The following is a 7,896-nucleotide window of genomic DNA, read 5'->3' as shown; positions in this document are numbered from 1 at the left end:
ACTTGAATTTTGTAGAATTAACTTTTTTAATTGAATCTTGAAATTCAGTCTGTTTTCTATTTGTGTTATTTGTTTAGGGAGTAAGTTCCATTCCTGCATTCCTCTAAAACTGAATGTTTTCTTTCTATAATTTGTTACTACTTTGGGTAAAATAAATTTATTTATGGAGGCATGTCTAGTAATATACTTATGTATGTCTACACTAAACGGTAGATTTTGGTAGAGGATCTGAGGAGTTTTAGTGACCGAAATATTCCTAACAAATGTCAACAATGAATATAAAAGTCTGTCATAAACCAACAGCCACTTTAATTTCTCATGCATGAGTTTAACACTGGTCTAATAGTCACCACGAAGAACCATTCTTGCTGCTCTGTTCTGTATTATTTGTAATTTTCTTATCTTTTCAGCTGTTGCATTTGACCATACAGTTGGACAATAGTCGATATTTGACAATATTAATGCTTGTGAAATTACTTTGATTGTTTTAAATGTTAAAAACTTTGCATATCTTTTAATTATTGTAACTACCCTACCCATTTTGGCACACATACTATCTATATGTTTTGACCGAGATAACCTATCATCTACTATGATTCCTAAAAGCTTAGTCTCGTAGACTTGTGGGTTTCTTGGACTTTTATCTTTAGGGATGGATTTCGATTTATTGTATAGTTAACGGCGATGGGTGGATGTTCAACCAATCCCACCTCCACCACGGATCACCATGGTGACGGCAGTTTTCAGTGTTAATGAAAAGCTGGAGATGGATTTTCCTTTGTGGTTTCAAAGAACCAAACAGTCTTTAAACAGCAATGTTTCCTCCCAGTAATTGTTAGTAATGTTAACTCCTATACCCGGATGTCCCTAATCTTTACATCGAGGTAACATTATCTGCATCTGCATGAAGAGGAAAAACTTTGTTTGGGGAACTTTCCACAGCTGAAGGTCTGATTCCCATCCTGCCATGAAATATTTATAAGCCTCTAATCTGACTTTATGCTTTTAATTCTGCTCCTGTGCAGGGTGACTGTCCATTGACCAGGTAGGTGTAAAGGTCAAGGTAAGGTAAATCAGGAAGCAGTGTGTCTGTCAGTTGGATGTTTTGGAGTTTTTAACCAGGAATGTGGAAAATCAGACGGATTTGCAGCACCAACAAGTGCACGTTTTTTCTAAATATCCTATCTGACCAAATCAGAGCTGAACTGGTTTGGAAAGTGTTCAGTCGCTAGCGCCATCCCTGATGAGGAACAGCTAATAGTCACTATAGCGGAGCATGTTCCAGCTAGCTTTTAACCTCCCAACATGGTGGCGTAAGCGTACAGTGTGACGTCACTGAGAATGGTCCAAAGTTTACTTCATAGCCCCTCCCTCATGCACAGGACTCCCCCGTCCATTAGCTTCCAGATCCGGAGACGTCCCTCTCGGCTCCAGGACCAGACTGGAAGCTACTGCTGGCTGATCCCGTCCTGGCTTACCGTCACATATTAATGCCTATTAATGAAGCGTGTGGAGGAAAACATGTAGAAAGTTAAAGCTCTGTAATCAGAGAACAGCTGGACTAAAAATCCATTTATATTTAAAAAGATTTTGCTTTTTGAGGCAAATATTGTTATGCAATTGAAAAACAATTAATTGGAAGTAACTACAAAGCCTGTAATCATTAATTAGATTATTTTTTTATTTTAATATTATTATATTATATATTAGCTTATATTATTTTCATTCTAGTTGAGTGACTTTTACTCTCTTTTTGACAGAGGAGCTGTGCAGTGAAAAACCTACATTGTGCACACATTTTTAAGTGGTGCAGTTGCTGAAATGTGATTCAAACATCCCTAAATTCTTTGCACTTGTAATCCAGAGTTAATTTTTTTTTTTTTTTGCCCATTCTAAGAAATGTGTTAAGCAGTAGTAATAACTGCTATTTGATCTTCACTGTTACGCACTTACGTGGTTTTTCCATTACCATATTAGAAACCATTGTCAGCTGTGGTAATATCAGGGTATAAATACGAGTAAGTACGTATGTGTGGTTTTACTCGGTGCAGATATAACGCAATGAGATTTCTGAGATGACTGAATAAGGAAGCAGCGCTTTGTTTTTTTGTGAATGTATTATTTTCTTTTACATATCGGGGGGACGGTGGCAGTCGGGGGGTCAACAAGTTTTACTTCTCTTCACTCCTTTACATGTTTATATACTATACATACTCACCCTGTCAGATCAGATACATGACATGTTATTGCTTTTATGCGTGTGTGTGTGTGTGTGCTTCTGCTTGCTGCACCTGTACTGCTGCGACAAAGCAAGTTTCCCCACTGAGGGACTAATGAAGGTTTGTCTCCTCCTTGTCGAGCATGGCTGTATAATTCTGGTTCTGTGGGGCCTGATTGGACCGAACTGCAGCTTGTTTGCTTCATTCTTGGAACAGTCTGCTCAAAATAAATGAAGTGAAAGAAAGAATTACAATGAGGTGATTTCTTTCAATAGCTATGAAATTTAGATGAAATTAAACATTTTTTGTGTAGTTCAACAGTTTATTTTAATAGCCAGCATTTTCTTAAATCAATGTTTTAATATCGACCCAAACACACAATTTGTCTAAATCAGGGTGAAATATCTGCGATTGTGTCTAAATGTGAGCAGAATCTCTCCTCATGAAAACATAATCTTTCATCATATTTCAGACTTGCAGCTTTTTTCTCACTGGAATTTATGATCTACTGTTTAGATTTGACATGAACCCATCTGGTAGATTCTCACTTTCATCCCTTTGAATGGGTCATTATAAGTGTTATCTCAGACCAGCTGCTAACATGACTGGAACACGTCCTGCTTTATCTTTGGGGTGTGTCCTCGTCCTGCTTCATGTATAAAGCCTCCTCTGTTTGCACGGCTCACAGCAACAATCACCAGCCAAGATGAGTCTCACTGCTAAGGACAAGGAGGTGGTCCGAGCCTTCTGGGCTAAAGCTGTGACCAGGGGGGAGGAAATCGGCTCTGATGCGCTGTCCAGGTAAATATGAGCCCAAACTCATTGGCACAACCTTTTTTACAATTTTAATCAAGTTTCTAATTCAGTTATCACGCCTTGTATCCAGAATGCTGCTGGTGTACCCTCAGACCAAGACTTACTTCTCTCATTGGAAGGACTTGAGCCCCGGCTCTGCCCCGGTGATGAAGCATGGAAAGACGGTGATGGGGGGGTTGCTGACGCTGTGGCTAAAATAGACGATCTGGCATCTGGTCTTGTAGACCTCAGTGGACTGCATGCCTTCACTCTGCGAGTGGATCCTGCTAACTTTAAGGTAAATACAGTCCGCTCTCACTTCAAAACATGAAGGAAGTTGGATTTTTAGCTTCATTTAGAAAATATTCATTCTGGATTATTTTTTCACAGATTCTGTCTCACAACATCCTGGTGGTGTTGGCCATCATGTTTCCAGACGACTTCACCCCTGAGGTCCACGTGGCGATGGACAAGTTCCTGGCGGCCGTGTCCCGCGCCCTGGCTGAGAAATACCGATGACGCAGAAAATAACATTTTAAATACTTCGTCTTCAATAAATCACTGAATTAAATTGTCAAAGTTGTCTGTGATGAAGCATCGTGTTTCCTCCTTATGATGACTGTTTTTAAAGCCTTTTTTATCGTAGAAGAAATCTGGAAGAAATTTCAACAATTAAAGAAGTTTTTAAAAGTGTGGCTTTTTAAAACAACACAATGTCCTTTTGCTGTAAAAACCTTTACGTGTATTAAAATAATATAAAACAAAATGAAAACAACATGTGTGGTCTGTCTCAGAGGTTCCCAAACGTTTTCAGCAGTTTATTTCTAAAGTAATTAAAAGTCTTTTCTTTGTGTTCAGGGTAAAACGTCGGTCAGATGCTGACATACAACACACGGGCCTCTCGTCATTACACGCCACTGAGCTGGTCCAGACCAGAGCCAGATCCAAGTTCCTCTACCTCTACAACTATCTGCTTCACAGGGTCGTGAGGAAATAAAAACCATCGGCATCAAGTTTCCCTCCACAAAACAAGGAAATGTAAAAAAAGAGTAATAAATAAATATAAATAATAAAACAATAAAGAAAAGAAAAAGCTCAAAATGCTGATCTCAGCAGAGCTGAAAGAGACATCCCTGATGTCACACTATCATCATCATCATCATCATCATCATCATCATAACATTTCATTTACAGGTCACTGTGCAGATTTAAACAAGGTTTTAAGAAATTGTAAATAATTAAAGATAAATAAAATATTGTAAATAAAAAAGCAATTTAAAAAGGAATAAATATAAAAACAAACAGGCTGGTCCAGGGAAGGTGGCTTTTAGCTTGTATTGTGAAGATGAGGGGTACTGAGTTCCACAGCTGGGGCGCCGAGTGGCTGAACGCCCCCCTTCTGCTGTGCTGAGACCAACCATAAACATTCCCAAATATAAACTTTACATATATATATATATATATATATATATATATAAAAAAAACACTTCATTGATCCCATGAGGGGAAGATGGTGTAATTTCATTATTTTCTTCCCAAACCATTCATTCATTCATTCATTCATTCATTCATTTTCAAGTTTACAAGATGCTTTCATCAAATATCTTGTGTGTATTTTTATAGTGATGTTACCAGTATGTATTACTGATCGGGGCTGCGGTGGTGTGATGATTAGCACAGCAGACTCACAGGAAAAAGGTTGCTGGTTCGAGTCTGCAGCTTTTCCTGTTCTTGGGGTCCATGAAGTTCGTTCCTTTCTTCATCCTCCTGACTTTTCGTGCACTGTCTGAAAACACTGGGTTGTATTTGTTTCTTGCTTTGTTCCACTGGAAAGGCTCTATCCAGCTCCAACAGGCAGCTTCACTGAGACTTTAAAACCAGTTAAATATCTCCAGCACCCCCTCCTTACACAAAGAGTAATTCAAGCATTTCATCTTTCCTTATCACATTAGTGAAACCATAAATCTGCCAGCTGTCAGACTCCACCCGTCTGATTATCTGGGGAGGGATGAACCCGTCCCTTTAAAAATGCATGTGGTCAGTTTACTGGTCAAACGGACGAACTCTGAGCACCACCGTCTCAGACATCTCCTCAAACATAGATTATGACATGGATACAGATAAAGATATAGAAACCCTGCAGCTTCGTCTGAATGAGATGTCCTCATTCAAATATTTCGACCTGCATGGTTTAGTGTTGTTTAGACTACAAGTGAAAGTTATTTAGGATTTTATGTGTTTCCTGAGGTGCCTGATTGTCATGAAGTGGTTGTCCTCGCGGGTCTGGAACGAGCACTGAACATCAAACCAACATGCAGAGCTGAGCGTGCTGCACTGTGAGGAACTGCACTTGGACACTTCAAGGTATATTTTGTATTAACTGTGGATAATTGATTATTGATTGACTTTAACAGCGTCCATTTTCATGCCATAAACTCTGAAGTTTGCGTGCCGTTGCAGCTCCTGGCGGACTGCCTGACCACCATGGTTACTGGTCAGCTCTGTAAAGGCTTCCCTCAGGTCCAGGCAGCTTTCCGGAAGTTCCTGGCAGTGGGGGTGTCCACGTCGAGGAAGCAGTACCACAGTACCACATGACCTGCGCTGTACCTTTAGTCATGAATCAGAAAAGGCTCTGGATCAAGAAAACTATTTCTTTGTTCCCGTGATAAATAAAGAGGCTCTAAAATTAAATGTCTCATTTTGACAATGAATAAAAGCTGATAAAGTTTGGTTCATCTTGACGGAAATGATTTTCCGTATGGAGGAAGTGAGCATTAATCCACTGGAAAGCTAATGTTTGACTCATTTATCCATCGTCTGCTTCACGGTGAGAAGGAAACAGAACTGTATGAATTATGGCTCATAATTACTGGAAGCAACAATGATTATTTTTCTCTTAATAAAAGGTTTTACTGACAATAAATTTATCATCTTTGTGTTTATTTGCTTTTTTGGGGGGAAACAAATTATTTTCTTTAAGAATTCAAACATTTAAATGAAAAAGAAAATAATCCAGATGAGATGGTATTTTTGCATTATAATTATTTGGTATATGAGCTATTTCACACTTTCCATATCCAGAATATTCATTATATTTATTAGTGAAGTTAAATAAGTGAAACACGGCTGGAATGAGGAAAATTGGGGGTTCGATCCATCAAGCTGATCAATAAAATCTGTGAACCTGTCCATCATTTTGGTAGACAGATGAGAGGGAACATGTTGAGAGGAATTGTGGCATTATTTATATATAAAAATATATATAGAAGTGTATGTATATATATATATATATATAATATATATACTTTAACACCTCAATCAGATGAGTTTGTGTTTCACTCAGTTTTTCTGGCTAAAGTTTCTACTTGCATGCAGAGTAAGTAAGAGTTTTGCTAAACGTGGGTGTCAGTGGGGATGGGATCTTAGAGTCTTTGGAAGCGTTTGTGGCAGCAGGAAATTCTCCAGGAAAAATAAACCTCATCATGTGTCATGCTGAGGAAGAAGAGAGCTGATATGCTGTTACTGCTCAGATGACAGTGCAGCAAAGGGGAAAAAATAGTGAAAAATCTGTGGATTAAAAGTTGTCCCGTGGAAACATTCTTTGGGTGTTTTTAGAGGGGCTCAAGGATATGAAAAATGTAGAAACATCTTAAAATTCTCTGTTTTTGATGCTTCTGGTTCCCGTCGTGCCGGCTGATTTTGTTCTTTAATCAGTGAACAGATCCGCTGAAATGGAGACTTTTCCTGACTCAGTTTTCTCCATTTGTCCCTTCTACAGTCGAATAATGAATATTTATGAGCTGTGGTCGCAGAGCGAACCATGAAATACAGATAACTACACACTGAATCTGCACAACAACCTAAGGAAAGAATATTAAGAGTGCACTTGGCAATGAGGTCACTGTAACACCAGAATGACAAGAAAATTAGAGCTCAGGGAGAGCTGTGCTACTCAGCCAGAAGTTTGCTTTTCCTCAATACATCATCCCTCAGAAAGCTTGTTTTCACTCAGTAGGAGGGCTAGTTGGAAAAGAGGTGAGCCATACGAGTTTTATTTAGTTTTTTATTACTTAATGCTTCCTGATTCTGTCCCCTGCTGGAGCATCGCTCTTCTCTCTGCTTGCATTTTACTGCCAATATTCTTATATTTCTGCTCAAGAAATGAATGAACAGCACCTTCTGGATACTCATTATTCTCTGGGACTGGTAGTGGTTGGATACTGTTGATCTTGTTAGTGTGATGTCAGCGTGACCTACAAATAGCAGAAGCCAGAACATAATGTGGGTTAATATAACACAGACTAACATAACACAGACTAACATAACTCGGGCTAACACAATGCAAGCTAACTTAACGTGGGCTGACATAACAGAACTATGGGGGAGACATGCAGAGACACATGAATGTTTGTGCTGATGGTGTTTTGTATTGTTATCTACTGAGGTAGACTTGCAGTGCAGGCCACAGTACCTTGTTGCACCAATGAGGACTTAATTTAATAGCATTAGCATTTAATAGCATAAAATATGATGACATGCAAAGTTATTTTGGATTTGGATTTTGGAAGAAATTAGTGGGACAGACTGTCCTTGAAAAGGTATTAAAGGAGCGGCGCTGCCATGTAGGAGGGAAGTATGTAGGAGAGTCATACGTATACCTTTAAATAAATTAATAAGCACATGTTCCAACTCATGTTCAGCCAATAGAAAGAGAATCCTGCATTGGCTTTGGATGCAACATAGTTTACAGGTGGGGTTAAGTAAGGTATTAATTAAAGAAAGTAAAATCAAGAGTTGGAAATTCATTCTGTAAATTAAAGCGGGCAGAAGAATCGCCGTCAAATGCTAGTACATCACTACTGGTAAGTGCAAACTGTCATTG

General features: G+C 38.8%; 1 pseudogene; it reads left to right on the top strand.

The window, feature by feature from the left end:
• Positions 1-2,925: 2,925 nt before the first annotated feature.
• On the top strand, positions 2,926-3,533 carry LOC121628003 (annotated as a pseudogene).
• The last annotated feature ends 4,363 nt before the right edge of the window (positions 3,534-7,896 follow it).

The sequence above is a fragment of the Melanotaenia boesemani genome, chromosome 17 (assembly GCF_017639745.1).
Source record: "Melanotaenia boesemani isolate fMelBoe1 chromosome 17, fMelBoe1.pri, whole genome shotgun sequence".
NCBI lineage: Eukaryota > Metazoa > Chordata > Actinopteri > Atheriniformes > Melanotaeniidae > Melanotaenia > Melanotaenia boesemani.
Note: the sequence above shows the minus strand (reverse complement) of the source record. Positions and strands in the feature narration are given on the sequence as shown.